This window comes from Pinus tabuliformis, chromosome 9 (genome assembly GCF_031772625.1).
Source record: "Pinus tabuliformis cultivar Carrire ecotype Pingquan chromosome 9, CPIR1, whole genome shotgun sequence".
Taxonomy (NCBI): domain Eukaryota; kingdom Viridiplantae; phylum Streptophyta; class Pinopsida; order Pinales; family Pinaceae; genus Pinus; species Pinus tabuliformis.
The window spans coordinates 1,599,672,133-1,599,688,405 of NC_142307.1; the positions used below are offsets into that span (position 1 = coordinate 1,599,672,133).

The following is a 16,273-nucleotide window of genomic DNA, read 5'->3' on the forward strand; positions in this document are numbered from 1 at the left end:
GATCACCCAACACTATGATGTTGCACCAAGAAACCAGCATCACTTCCTTAAAAGATACAAAATTCTAGCCTCCAACCTCTGGATCTCTAGGATGAGAGATCTATATATAGATATTTGTAGAGGTGTGAGTGAGCTCTGGGTTTTTTATTAGTGTCTTCTCTCTGATAGTTCTTAATTCCACTTGGAGATCTCATTGATCTCTTACTCATCCTTGGGCGATTTTGAGAGGCAAGTGTCACAAGAGAAGTTTTTGGAAGATTCCATGATCATCCACCTCACAAACTATCTCTGCCACTTGTCTATTCTCGTCCATCGCACCCCATAGAAGGGATTTTCAGTATGCATCACACCTCCCGTGTGCATTAGGTGGGATGCATCGCACTTTGACCATGGAGAAGGTGAGATGGTCCAGTTTTGACCAGTTCTGAGCAGCTTTTCATGGAGAACTTCTGGGAGATGATGTAATCAGCTGACCTTGTTCTTTGAGGGTATGGAACAACACTTTTAGGGACTTAGGAGCCCTTGGTTTATGGACATATATGATTGGGGTTGCAGTGCCCAAAAATGCCTATAACAGGGGGAAATTGTAGAGCCGATTTGTTTGCATTGTGGAGTGCTCTTTAGTGCTCTTCTTGATTGGGCATTGGAAATATTCTTATTATTGGTGACTCCCTAGTTATGATAAATTGGATTCAGGGTCGTTTCTCTCTTGTGGTTCCAGTTCCCTACAATTGGAATTAAGTGATTAGGAATAGTATCCCTTCTTTCTTGGTTGTCTCCTTCCAACATGTCTATCGGGAGTAAAACATGGAGGTTGATGCTCTCTCCAAACTCGGACTCTCCCTCTATCTAGGATTTATGATTTTTGAAAAGTTCACTGATGGAAGTAGTTGTGGAATACGTTTGTTTGAGATTTGTTCTCATATCAGATGTTGTTTTTTTGGTTTACTTTTTTGGCGTTGTTCATTTGGGTTGTGAACCTTGCATATTCCCCCTTTTTTCTTGCTTTCTATATCTTCTCTTGTAGAGGAATAGTCATGTGGAAAAAATTCCATTTTTGATGTGTTGATTTGGAGATTTCAAAGTCAATTACTCATTATGATCTTATAGATTCATGCAAATGTAAACTTTCTTTGTTAAGGAATGTAAATTTGTCAACCAGTGATAAAATATATTCAACTTGGGAAAGGGCATTCTTAAATTCAATCTTGAGATCGAATCTAAACTTCAAATTCACCTTAATTAAATGTATTTTTTGTATTTCACTTCACTGGACAAGGAGGACAATTTATAACATTCCATAGCATTTTTTATCAACTCTAATTAATTTCCATCGTTGTATGGAATTTTCTTGCCTAACTATGGAAGGAGGGATGGAATCTTTTCATATTCATTAGCCCATGATAAAGAGCCAACTTTGAAATGAAATAAATAAAAAATCAAGAAATGTGGTGAAATTATTGGTTTTTGTACAAATTATGAGTATGTTGATGTCAATGATCAAATGGTGGTTTCTTTTTTGGTTTCTCTGTTTGAACTTCTATTGTACTTCATATGGATCTTCACCAGCTAACTTGCAGCCAAAGAAGACATGAAAAACAACTCTCTAGCCAAAAACGCTCCTACCACAATTATCGCCAACCTCTAAGAATTCACCCCAGGAGATTCGACATTAGCTCCTTTCACTCTGATCATATTCAAGCAAGCAATTTGCGAATCCAATTTTGTTCCCCCTCATACTGTTCCCACCTACAACCAAGCAAAGAAATTACAAATTAAAGCATATAATGCGTCTACTATTCTAATCAAAACCCAAATTGAAATAGACACCCCCGACCCAAAGATAGTATTAAAAAAACATTACTGGGTGTAATTTTTCTAATTATCTCAATACAAGGCATTGTGACTAAAACATGCAGATCCTTTCTAGATGCCTCCTTCATTGTAATGTAATGAGAGCTCTCAATGTTCTAGGCAGGATCTTGGCTCGTTAAGGTAAATACATCAGATATAATATTGGATGCATAGGAATTGAAGCCCCCCATGGCACCGTCCAGTGCATATAAGTTCTTAAGCATGTTCAATTCTAACAAAGCTGGAACAATGATCTTCAAGAATTTGCTAACAACTTCCTCGGTAATGACTACCTCACACATAACTAATTTCTCGTTCCCTTAAATCTTGTTGACAGTTGTGGGTTTCTTGTCCGCACAGAAATTACTTGATGACTGGCCAAAACAAATTTCATTAAACAAAAATAATTTAAACAAAACCAAGATAAAAAGGAAATAAAAAAAAAAAGTGCAATGAACCAAGAGTTCATAGAACTAGTGGAACGAGGGATGGCCCAAAACCCAAATTTCAATCATAATCACTTAGACTTGTGTGGCCTAAAGAGACTCACCAGAAACATTTATAACATCCATATTAGGAAACTCCTTCTAACGGAAATCTAAAACATTATGCACACCCTTGGACACCATATTCATCCCCATGGCATCTCTAGTGGAACAACAAAACCTCATGTACAGATTCCTTCCTGCAATTGCTCACTTGATTCCTTGCAGCCTGGAAAACTTGTTGGTGTTGTTATTATATGCATAAGAACATCAGATCAATGAGAAAGAGTCAGTTTATATTACTCACAAAATGGTTACTTTCTCATATACAACAATCTGATTCTCTTGAATGATTGATCATAGCATTAAGGGATTTTAGAGAGATAAAAATACTAGAGTGTGTACGCATGTGATCTAAAAAAAAAAAAAAATATCACCATACTCAGAGAAGATGAGAGAGAAGCTTTCACAGTTATTGGGACTTTCCAAGTAAAACATAAGTTGTGCAACTCTCCTAATAGTGGAGAATCGAATGACATGAGCCCTGGTCATGCCATCTCTAAGAAGAACGCTTGTAGCACCCCCGGGCATATGAATGACCTTACAATCTTTGTTGGTGCTGACCACCAGGAAGCCCTCAGCAGTGGCCATGGAAACCATGTTTTCAATGCCATCAACTAAAATAGGCCCTGCAATACCCACAAGAATCTACACATACCCAACAGGAAGTTCATAACATTGGCCAAGGATGGATCCATAATCAAATCCATCCAAGGGAAACCCATCCATACATCTCCTATTTATCATCTCCAAATTTCTTCTTCTCAGCGAAGCAATTGTCCTGGAGCCTCCCCCAAGAGCCGATTCCAAGGAATAAGAAGCTAGTTTGCCATAGCTCATAGCATTTGCAATATCTTCATCCTCATTATCCCCCAGCGATGATGCTAATATCACCCCATTCCCCTTTAGTTGTTGTTTCACTTGAGGCAGAGGAGGTCAGTAAGGCTTCATAATAGGAACACACAATTCTTCATTAGAATTTGGTTGCAAAAAGGGAAGAGGGCTCATCATGAGATCTTCCACCTCCTCCTTCCACAGCTGATCAAACTCCTCATCACAAGCAGTTGACCCCTCGCCACCATTTTCCTTGGAGGTGGTGATAAAATTCTAGAAATAATCAATGGCAAAGAATCCGCTCAAGTATATGAAGGAGGCAAGTTGAGCGACAATGGCCAACATCTCCCCAAGGCTCATCACATGAAAAGAGGCGTCAAAGTTGTTATCTTCTCCCTCCATCTCCTCATGACAAAATAGGAGGGAGCGAAAAACATGACAAAGAACACCTTATTCATCATTCCCATGGGCAATAGCAAAGCATCAGATGACTTTTGCTTTGATTTGGTATAACTATTACCATTCATGAACTTTTTTACAGGCCCAACTCTAACAAGTTTAGCAGTATCCTAAGTCAATGCATCAATGGAACAATCCATTTCATCTCCAATTTTTTTCTAATTTCTATGCCCATCTTTTCTTTCGCTAAAACCATAGTATCCATTACACTAAAGTAAAAATTCTCGATCGAGCTATTCAAACATTGGGTCGAGCTCTCCAATGTCCAATACTCTTGGTCAAGCTATTAAAACACTCTCATTCAAGCTCTAAAATGTCTTGCAGTCTGTGAAAATGTTGCACATACACCACCAACGAGAAATTTAATAGGAAAAAATAGCTCGATCAATCCATAATGCATGGGCATTAAATAAATACAATAGAGACAATATTAGATGCATGGGTATTGAAGGCCTCCATGGCACTAGCCACTGCAGATCCAATTAAGTTCTTAAGCATGTTTAGTTCTAACAAACCTGGAATAGCAGTCTTCAAGACCTTGCTAACAACTACCTTGATAATGACAACCTTACACATTACTGATTTCCCACACCGTTCAATCCAATTCACAATTGTGGGTTTCTTGTCTGCACATAAATTGCGCAAAAATCACCCGATGAATAGCCAAAACAAATTTCATTAAACAAAAAAAATGGAAAAAAAAAGGCAATAACAAAAAGTGTTGTGAACTAAGAGTCCATAGAACCAATGGAAATAGGGATGACCCAAAACCCGAATTTAAATCAGAATCATTGAGACTTGCATGGCCTAGAGAGACTTTCCAGAAACAATGATAACATCCATACAAGAAACTCCTTCTGAAGGAAATCTAAAACATTCTACATGCCCTTGGACACCATATTCATCCCCATGGCATCTCTAGTGGAACAACAAAACCTCATGTTATAATTGCTTCTTACAATTGCTCACTTGATTCATTGGTGTTGTTATTATATTCATAAGAACATCAGATCAACGAGAAAGAGTCAATTTATATTACTCACAAAATGGTTACTTTCTCGTATACAACAATATGATTCTCTTGAATAATTGATAGATTAAGCATATATAGCATTAAGGGATTTTGGAGTGATAAAACTACTAGAGTGTATACGCATGTTATCCAAAATAACAAAAAATAAATCTAATCACCATACCTATTGAATATTAGATACAAGATTTTTTAGTTATTGGGATGTTCCAAGTAAAAGTTGAGATATGCAGCTCTCCTAGATGTGGGGAATTGAATGACAGGATCCCTAGTCATGCCATTTCTAAAAATAACACTTGTAGCACCACCAAAAAAAGAATGGCCTTACAACCTCTGTTGGTGCTCGCCACCAAGTAACCCTCGGTAGTGGCCATGGGAACCATGTTTTCAAAGCCATTGAGAATAAGAGGCTTTCCAACGCCCACATGAATCTACACATACCCAATAAGTAGTTCATAATATTGGCAAAGGATGGATCCATAATCAAATCCATCCAAGGGAATCTCATCTACACATCTCCTAGTTTCCATCTCCAAAGCCCTTCTTCTCACCGAAGCAACTCTCCTACAGTCTCCCCCAAGAGTCGATTCGAGGGAATAAGAAGCCACTTTGCCACAACTCACAACAACTACAATATCTGTAGAAAAATCTGTGATAAGTTAACCCAATAATGCAATATAAATCAAAGTAGAATACTATAACCTACTTCTACTATCATTTTTTGGAAGCTTAAAGATCGAGTTGAACAATATAACCAGAAGAAGAAGAATCAATGGCACAATACACATGAAAATACTTTGTGGAAAGTCTCAGATAAAAACCCCACACTATTGTATTATCATACATGGTGGAAATACATAGGAATTATACAAAGCCTTAGCTCTCGCAGCTAGCCATCTCTCCGTACAATCCTCACAGATGCTCACAGACAATCTTGGCTTCTCTTCATCCTTCCTCTTTGACCTCCAAGCTCCTATTTCCTTGCGTTGTTCCTTGTGGATGATTAGCCTATTACCAAGTGGAAAAACAAGCCTTCAAAACTATGCAATCCTCAAGGATGAATCCTTGACTACATGCATGAGTTTTCTCCATGAGAAAACACATGCAACTGATAGTACACTATCCTTGAACATTATTCTCAATTGGGTCTTTCTCAGAAAAGACATGCATGAGTTTCTGATGAGGGAATCTTCAGTTAACTGGAGTAGCACTAGTTAAGTGCATTAATGCATCAACTGAATGTTAACTCACTATTAGTTCCTCAAACAGTTTGGAACTAATTTAACTAGACTTAACTCAGTAAACTGAGTTAACTAATTACAACTCAAATATAACTCAATATTATCTCCTTAATTTAAGGGATAAATCTTGCATGACTTCAGAAAGACTTCTAACTTGAATTTCTCCAACCAATTAATTTAACATAACTTACGTAATTATTTCCAAGTAGTTGTTAAGACTAAATTCGATTTTAATTCATAATTTAATTCAAGGACAAATTAAATTGGAATATTCTTGTTGCCATATTTCAACACTCCCTCTCAACAAGAAAGGGATTATCTTCCACCTTGATCCTGTCTCTATGGAACTCGAAGTTACACTTTGACAATGCCTTTGTCAAAATGTCAACATCTTGTTCCTCTATCGAAATATACTACAGCAACATGATCCTCCTCGCTACACAATCATTGAGATGATGATACCGGATGTCGATGTGCTTGGACCTATCATGAAATACTAGATTCTCAGATAGTTTGATACAACTCTGGTTATCACAATAGATCATAGTTGGATCCATCCTCTGATCAAACAAACTGACTAGGATTTTCCGCTTCCAGATGGCCTCACATGCTACCTGACTTGCAGCCATGTATTTTTCCTCGGTTGAGTTGAGTGCAACCGACCTCTATTTCATGTTGTATCAAGAAAATACCGCTGACCCAAGGTTGAAAATCCCTCCTGATGTGCTCTTCCGATCTGATGGACTCCCTGCCCAATATGCATCAGTGAAGCCCTGTAGCTTCACTCCCTCTATCTGTCTATACCATAATCCATACTGAGATGTGCCTCTGAGGTATCTCAATACATGCTTTGCCACCTTCCAAAACATCTTGGTAGGCTAAACCATCGCTTGACTCAGCTGGTTCACCGCATAGCACAAATCTAGTCGTGTGTTCATTAAGTACATCAGTGAACCCACAAGCTGCCTGTACACAGTAGCCTCTACCACTTCTCTTGAAGTAGCAACCTCCTTCCTCCAGTTACCTGCTAGAGGAGTCTGCATGGGTTTGCACTTCTCCATGTGGAATCTCCTGAGTATCTCATTTGCATACTTGCCCTAAGACACAAACAACTCCCCATCCTTCTGCCACACTTCCATGCCAAGGAAGTAATACATGAGACACATGTCTTTCATCTCGAATTTTCTTGCAAGGTCCTCCTTGCAAGACATGATCAACTGATCATCACCAGTCAATATAAGATCATCAACGTAAAGTACGATGATCAACAACTTACCTTTCACCACGATGTGGTACAAGTTCGCATCCGCTTCACTCTTTCTGAAGCCCAACCTGGTGAAGTAGTTGTCTATCTGTCTATCCAACGAGGTGCTTGCTTCAGCCCATACAATGCTCTCTTGAGTCGGCACACATGTGACTGACGATTGAAGGTCTCAAAACCTTTCGGCTACTCTTTGTACACCTCTTCCTCAATTTGGCCATTCAAGAATGCAGTCTTCACATCCATCTGATGGATCTTCCAACCCATCTATGCTGATAGTGCCAACATAGATCTGATAGATGAGTACCTTGCAACAGGAGAAAAATTCTCATCATAGTCAATCCCTTCAACCTTTGAAAAGCCATGGGAAATAAATCTTGCCTTATTCTTCTCCACACTACCACCTGTAGTTTGCTTTACCTTGTAAAGCCAATGGGAACTCACAACTGACTTGTTCTCCGGTCTCGGAACCATGTCCCAAACACTGTTACGAACTATGGAGTCATACTCCTCCACCATAGCATCAACCTAAATTTTTTGCTGCACTGCTTCCTTAAAGGAAGATGGCTCGGTCTCAACACATTCCCCAGCAAGGGCCATGTATCCAGTGTACTCTTAGGTAACCTCCTTTGTTTGCGCTGAGAAGATGGTGCTCCCACATTGTCTCTCGCATCCTCCAACAATTTGTCAGCTTCTCTTATGTGCTTCCATCCATCTCTGGAAGACTCTTCTTGAGTGCATGTCTCCACTCCTGGAACCTCTGCATGTAGCTACTCTGCATCAGTTTGAGGCTCCTCCTCCTTAGGAACCAACAGTTCCTCCACAACCTGTAGTTGGAGCTCCCTCTCAAGGGAAACTCACATGGCCTTCTACTCATCAAACTTGAGATTTCTGTGAACCACTGTCCTCCGACTGGTAGGCAAGTACACCCGATAGTTGTGAGGTGTATCAGTGTACCCCACAAATATCCCCAACTTTGCTGTCGGCTCAGGCTTCTTCTTTGCATCCTTTGTCACATGGAAATATATGGATGAGCCAAAGATCCTGAAGTGACCCACATCTAGATTATTACTGAAGAAAGCTTCCTCTAGTGTCTTCATCCCAACTATGTAATGCAGGCTTCTATTCTGCAAATAGACTGTTGTGTTGCATGCCTCAGCCCACAAGTGAAGTGGTAGGCCTTGGTCATGCAGCATTTCTGGTGCTGCCCCTACAATAGTTTTGTTCTTCCTCTTGACCACCCCATTCTGCTGTGGGTTATGAGATGCCATCAATTCTTGTTTTATTCCTTCTGCTACACAAAAGTCCTTAAACTCTTGAGAGACATATTCTCCACCATTGTCGCTTCTCAAGGCCTTGATCTTCTTCCCTGACTCTTTCTCGACCAAAGCTTTGAACTCACAAAACTTTGTGAAAGTTTGGTCCTTCTTCTGCATGAAATAAATCCAGCATTTACGAGAATAGTCATCAATGAAAATCACATAATACCTTTGCTTCGTTGTGGATGTCGTCGAGAATGGTCCACACAAATCAGTATCAACTCGCTCTAAGATAGCCTCTACTCGACTGTCTCGATCATGAAAGGAAGACTTGGTGCACTTTCTCAAGGTACAACCTTTGCATGTGTCAACTTGCTCAAGTTTACCTTTGGGAAGTGATCCAGGTGGATGTTGGTGGCCACCCACCAACCCATTTGGACCCCCACAACTGTCTCTTTCAGTCTTTTCAGTTTCCTAAATTACAGCACAGTTTACTATTTTTAGCAGTTTTTCGGGTCCTGAACTTCCAGAGCCGTTTTGAGGCCCTAAACGACGTTTTTTTGGGATTTTGGGGCAACATGGGTCCATGGACCGATGTTGCCTCCCAAAGTGGTAGTACTCGGATAGATATTTCTAACGAGCTATCATACGCGTCAAACGGAGATCGTATGCCAAAGTTACGACCCCGTGAAATTGATGTACCAATTTACCCAAACGGGGCCCACAATTTGGCGTTTCATCTTCTAGGGTTAGGTTTCGGGATGTGAAGGGTTTTCCATTGTTTCTCAAAAATAAATAGGCCTTCGAGCCTCATTGTAATACAGTTCAGAACAGTTCAGAGGCATGTAGCCATCACATCTCTTCTCAGAGATAAGCTACCATCGCCCTAGCTAGTTTATTGCCATTTCTGTTTGTAAGCATATTTCAGTATTTTCCATTAATGAAATGAAGTATTATTTCCGCTGCATCTTTGTGTATATGGTTATCTCTGTAATTTGTTGCGTTCCTGTTTAAATCCGGATCAGTGGTATCAGAGCGCTCTGCTTTTTCTCTGTTTTTCTTTGCATGTCCCCAACGAGGTCGGGATATAAGGAGTTAGGGCTTGAACTGGTCGAACCTTTGCAAGACCAGCCTCGAAAATCTCGACGGCCTCCCATGGCGGATGAGAAGAAAGACGAGGGGGCAGGAGATCCTATCAAAATCTTGCTCGAAGAAGCACTCGAGCGGCAAAGGAACGCGATGATGGATAGCTTTGCGCAGATCCTTCAGCGGCTACCCAGACGCGACGCATCGACTTCCAAAAGCGACTCTGGAAACACCACGCCGTTTAAGGTACAAGTTAATTTTGAAATCCCCATCTTCGAGGGTAAAATAGATGCAGATGCCGTAGATAAATGGTTAAATCTGCTAGATGGGTATTACCCTGTTCATGAATTTTCAAGTCGGGAAAAGATTGTTTTCGCTCTTCTCAAAGCAGCCCCCCACGTCAAGGACTGGTGGGAAACCTACTGCGAGCAGAAGGATGAAAGTACAGGCTCACTATTTTCAGTCGCACCCACTTGGAATGACTTCCGGGATGCCATCAAGGAGCAGTACTACCCTGTCGGAAGCTATGAGGACAAATACATCAAATGGACCACACTGCGGCAGGGACGAGACCAAGATGTGCTGGAGTTCACAAACATTTTTCATACCCTTCGCACATAGTTGGGTATCAAAGATTCTGAGCTGCATCTAGTACTAAAATACCGCGGCTGCCTACACAGATACATCCAGGAAGAGATGGGATTCTTGACCATCTCCTCACTCGGCACAGCATACCGATACGCTGTCAAAATCGAGCAAAAGTTCAAACAGAAGAAGCGAGACTTTGGATCTGCAAATACGAAGCCCAAAGGACAAAGCCAAGGTGGGGTGACCCAAGACAACCCGTTGAAGCCGCAAGAAAAGAACAACACCATGAAGCCGAAGAAGGACACAGGAAAGTGGTGTGAGTTCCACAAGAGTCCCACTCATAACACAAGTGAGTGTCGGACCAAGCAGTCACTGGTGGCCGAGTTGAAGGCTTCCGAATCAGATGCATGTTCCGACCCTAAGCCAGAACCCGACAAAGGGAATGGCAAAGGGAAGCAGATCATTGATGCGGATCCCAGTGCCACTGTTGCCACCGCCAAGATCAAGAAAAATGAGCCCGAAGATCCAGAGGAGGGGGGGCGTCTTTTCCACTCACAGATGTGGGTGAAGGGTTCACCGCTGCGATTCATTGTCGATAGTGGTAGCCAAAAGAACCTGGTTTCAGCAGAGGTCGTGAAGCGGTTGGGCCTACCGACTACACCACATCCACAGCCGTACAGTATCGGGTGGCTTCACGAAGGACGAGATCTGAAAGTTCGCCAGCAGTGCCGCCTTCCCTACAGCATCAAACCCTTCACAGACGAGGTATTGTGTGATGTTACACCTCTGGATGTTTGCGATGTATTATTAGGCCAACCATACTTGTGGAGGCGACATGCTGTGTATGAATCAAGGCCTCGTGCTGTCATTATTTCTTTGAATGATTCATTATACAGGATACTGGAGGTAGCCCCACCTACCGCCACATCTTTGATCACTACCAAAAAAAGGCAGCAAGCTCATATCACAGACCAGGAAATTCATCTGTCTGGTTCACTCCCAAAATAAGGGGAAGATCGTTGCTACATCCATGACCCCTGCAAAGGGTTCCTCCATGCAGCAGCATCAGCAAAGGGATACGGTCATGACAAAACACAGGAACAACTTCTCCTCACCTACATGGGTACCACACAAGTTTCAGGTGGGTAACAAAGTCTGGTTGCATCGACAGAAAGAACACCTTACCAGAACCCATCAGAAGCTCAGATCATTCCGACATGGTCCTTACAGTAGTACCAAGGCTATGGAGAACAATGCTTTGGAGCACATCATTCCTCCATTCCTTCTCCTGCACCAAATATTCAATGTGGACCATCGTCGACCATGCTTCCCACCATCACTGGACACATCAGAGATTGCAGGACAAGTTCAGCAGATGGAGGAACTCAACGCAATGGGGACCATTGCTTCCTAAGGGGGGAGGAATGATCCAGGTGGATGTTGGTGGCCACCCACCAACCCATTTGGACCCCCACAACTGTCTCTTTCAGTCTTTTCAGTTTCCTAAATTACAGCACAGTTTACTATTTTTAGCAGTTTTTCGGGTCCTGAACTTCCGGAGTCGTTTTGAGGCCCTAAACGACGTTTTTTTGGGATTTTGGGGCAACATGGGTCCATGGACCGATGTTGCCTACCAAAGTGGTAGTACTCGGATAGATCTTTCTAACGAGCTATCATACGCGTCAAACGGAGATCGTATGCCAAAGTTACGACCCCGGGAAATTGATGTACCAATTTACCCAAACGGGGCCCACAATTTGGCGTTTCATCTTCTAGGGTTAGGTTTCGGGATGTGAAGGGTTTTCCATTGTTTCTCAACAATAAATAGGCCTTCGAGCCTCATTGTAATACAGTTCAGAACAGTTCAGAGGCATGTAGCCATCACATCTCTTCTTAGAGATAAGCTACCATCGCCCTAGCTAGTTTATTGCCATTTCTGTTTGTAAGCATATTTCAGTATTTTCCATTAATGAAATGAAGTATTATTTCCGTTGCATCTTTGTGTATATGGTTATCTCTGTAATTTGTTGCGTTCTTGTTTAAATCCGGATCAGGAAGTCCTATAGATATCTGTTGCATTATCTTCAAAGCCCCATGATGCAAATGGCCCAACCGCTTGGGCCACAACTTGCCAATGTCTTGACTTTGCACCAATTCTGCTTTTGTACTCAATGTTGCACAATCATCTACCTCTATTTTATAAAGATTCTTCACCTGAATCCCTATCCTCTTGGTCTGACCCATGGCTATGTGTCTTAGAAATGCCTTCCTTTACTGAAGACAACATCATAGCCTTTTTCCTCCAACATTGCAACTGATACCAAGTTCTTCTTCTGTCCAGGCACATACATCACATCTGTCAAGGTGAGAGGAGCTCCATCCTCCCACTGAAAAGCAACCGTGCCCACTCCTGAAACACTATACCTTCCATCGTCACCCATCTTTATGCGCATCTTGAGGTCTTTCTCCTCTAAGGCACTGAATAAATTTTTATCATCGGTCATGTGGAATGAGGCTATATTGTCAAGATACCAGACACAACCCATCATTGATGACACCATGCATGCAATGAGGGTAACGTCCATTTTGAATTGAGAGCCTAATGCCTCACCTTCTAATCCTTCCAAGGATCCCTTCTTGGACTTCTTTGATGGGAAATTAGTCGCATAATGTCCCATCTTGTGACAATTAAAGCATCTTACTTTAGACATGTCACCCTTCTTCCCTCCATGAGAAGAATTCGATTTGAAATGGGAAGCCTTCCCCTTCCCTTTCCTTGCCTTACTTGCTAAGGCCAGATTTTCTTCATCATCATTCTTGGATGAAGAACCATCTCATGTGCTCCTCCTGATATCCTCCTGCATAAGATCTGACCACAGTCGTTCCTTATCCGATAGTTTCTCTCTTCCATTCACAGATTCCTGGTAGCTATTCCAACTCTTTGGAAGGCCAAGGAGAGCGAGGCTCACCATATCATCATCGGCAGTAGTTATTCCCACACTGCCAAGCTCATCTCTGCAAGTGGTGAGCTTGTTCAAATATGTGGAAATAGTATCGCCCTTCTCCATCTTGATTCTTCGAAGCTTATCCTTGAGCACCAATTTCCTCTGGTCACTACTGTTCTGGTAGAGGTCCTTCAATGTCTTCCACATTGAAAATGGAGTATCCTTCCCATGGAGACTCGAGACAATATGGTCTCGAACTCCCTCAAGGATGATCTGTCTCACCTTAGCCACACACTTATTCCACTCAGCCAACTCTTGTGCATTAGTTGAAGCTGGCTTTGGTATTTCTTGATCAGTGAATTCCTTTAAGCCATTGTCTTCTAATACAACATTCGTTCTATCTTTCCATGCTATGTAATTCGAGCTACCTTCCAAGGCATACTCGAGTCTCAAGCCATAGAATGCCATTGGCCAACCTTGAAGTATGATATGAATTCGATTTGCACTTGCAACCCACGAACTTCAAACTTCGAATTCTCTTCTTAGTATACTGTTCACAACTCTAATACCATGTAGAAAATATGTGATAGGTTAACCCGATAATGAAATATAAATCAAATCAGAACACTATAACCTACTTCTACTATCAGTTTGCGGAAGCTTAAAAATCAAGCTGAACAATATAACCAGAAGAAGAAGAATCAATGGCACAATACACATGAAAATACTTTGGGGAAAGTCTGAGATAAAAACCCCACACTATTGTATTATCATACATGGTGGAAATACATAGGAATTATACAAAGCCTTAGCTCTCATAGCTTGCTAGCTCTCAGTACAATCCTCACAGCTGCTCACTAACAATCTTGGCTTCTCTCCAGCCTTCCTCTCTGCCCTCCAAGCTCCTATTTCCTTGTGATGTTCTTTGTGGATGATTAGCCTATTACCAAGTGGAAAAACAAGCCTTCAAAACTGCGCAATCCTCAAGGATGAATCCTTGACTGCATGCATGAGTTTTCTCCATGATAAAACACATAACTGATAGTACAATGTCCTTGAACATTAATCTCAAGTGGGCCTTTCTCATAATAGACATGCATGAGTTTCTGATGAGGGAATCTTCAGTTAACTCGAGTAGCACTAGTTGAGTGCATTAATGCATCAACTGACTGTTAACTCACTATTGGTTCCTCAAATAGTTTGGAACTAATTTAACTGGACTTAACTCAGTAAACTGAGTTAACTAATTAGAACTCAAATATAACTCAATCTTATCTCCTTAATTTAAGGGATAACTCTTGCATGACTTCAGAAATAATTTTAACTTGAATTTCTCCAACTAATTAATTTAAAATACATTAATCAATTATTTCCAAGTAGCTGTTAAGACTAAATTCGATTTTAATTCACAATTTAATTCAAGGACAAATTAAATTAAAATATTCATGTTGCCATATTTCAACAATATCTTCATCCTCATTATCACCCAACGATGATGTTAATATCGCTCCATCCCCCTTTTGGTTGTTGTTGCACTTGAGAAGGAGGAGACTGGTAAGGCTTCACAACATCAACACCCAATTCTTCATTAGAAATTAGTTGCAGATAGGGAATAGGGCTCATGGGCTCCTCCACCTTCTCCTTCCTCACCTTATCAAACTCCTCGTCCCAAATAGCTGAACTCTCACCATCATTGGTCTTGGAGGTGGTGATAAAATTCTGGATATAATCAATGCCAAAAAATCTGATTAAGTATATGAAGGAGGCAAGTTGAGAAACAATGGCTAGCGTCTCCCCAAGTTGAGCGACAATGGCTAGCATCTCCCCAATGGCATAGAAGTTGTCCTCTTCTCCGTCCATCTCCTCATGAGAAAATAGGAGGCACTAAAAAACATGATAAAGAACACCTTGTTTATCATTCCCATGGGCAGTAGCAAAGCATTAGATGGCTTTGGGTTTGATTTGGTATAACTATTACCATTCATGAACTTGTTTGCAGGCCTAACTCCAACAAGTTTAACAGTTGCACATGTGGATGCATCAATGCAAAAATTCATTTCATCTCCATTATTTTTTCTATTTTCTATGCCCATGTTTACTTTCGTTGAAACCATAGTATCCATTACAGTTAAGTGAGAAATAGGGAAGAAGCAACAACAAAACATTTTTGTTTTGAACAAAGAAAGATGATCAATATATGCACTCTTCCCTAACTCTCTAGACTCAGAAATAGGAGTGAGGTAGGTAATGTTTATAATCCCAATGCCATAGGAGCAAGGTGGGTAATGTTCATAATCCCAATGCCATATTTAATTATAAGTAGATATCTAGATAAATTATGATAATATTATTTTTTTCACTTGACTTATTAAATTTAGGTCCTATATTTCTGCATTATGGTCAATTGATTGATTCTCCTCTTAATCTATTAAGTTGTTCTCCTCTTAACTATTCCAAACTACAACAATAAATGTTTTCTACAGTTCAATGTTTTGTGTGGATTTCATGGCTTCCTGTGACATTTTATGCGTTTATACTATATAGGTTTTCTTGGGAAAAAAACCTATAAGAAGAGTAATAGTAAATGACTTGAACAAATATCAATCAATATGGAAAACTGAAATAAATATTGTTACGCTTCAATCAGTATGAACAGAGATCAATCACTATGAAAAATTGAAATAAATATTGTGATAAATAACCTATTTATATTGTGCAAAAACTAAAATAAATAACCTGAATATAATGTGCACTCTCTCTCATGGTATGTTTCCAGGGTCAATAATAGTTTCAATGTTTAAAATGAAAATTCAACAAAGGTTGAAGTTATTTTATAGTTATTTGCTATTGAATTTGATTTATAACAAGAATTAATATGGATTGTGATCTCTCAAATTTGAATATATGTTCTCGATTGATTTTGATGTGATCTAATAACTAGGAACTTTTTATGATTGACCCTTGTGCTTTGATCTGTTTAATGGATAATTTAATGGGTTGGGTGTCATTTATTGAATTTAGTGGGTCAAATTTTTGAATAACCCAACATTTATGGCTAATATCTATCAACTTTGTATACTTGTAGGTAGGAATGTGCATTGGGATACTTAGCTCCAATTCAGTTCAGTGGGAGTTGAAGTGACGGGTACCTTGTATTGGTAGATTAGACCA

At 40.4% G+C, this 16,273-nt stretch overlaps 2 pseudogenes; both read right to left on the bottom strand.

Annotated features, from left to right (window-relative positions):
- Nucleotides 1-1,500: 1,500 nt before the first annotated feature.
- LOC149154876 (3-hydroxy-3-methylglutaryl coenzyme A reductase 1-like) lies at nt 1,501-3,760 on the bottom strand (annotated as a pseudogene).
- Nucleotides 3,761-4,097: 337 nt separating this feature from the next.
- On the bottom strand, nt 4,098-14,962 carry LOC149154877 (3-hydroxy-3-methylglutaryl coenzyme A reductase 1-like; annotated as a pseudogene).
- Between the last annotated feature and the right edge of the window lie 1,311 nt (nt 14,963-16,273).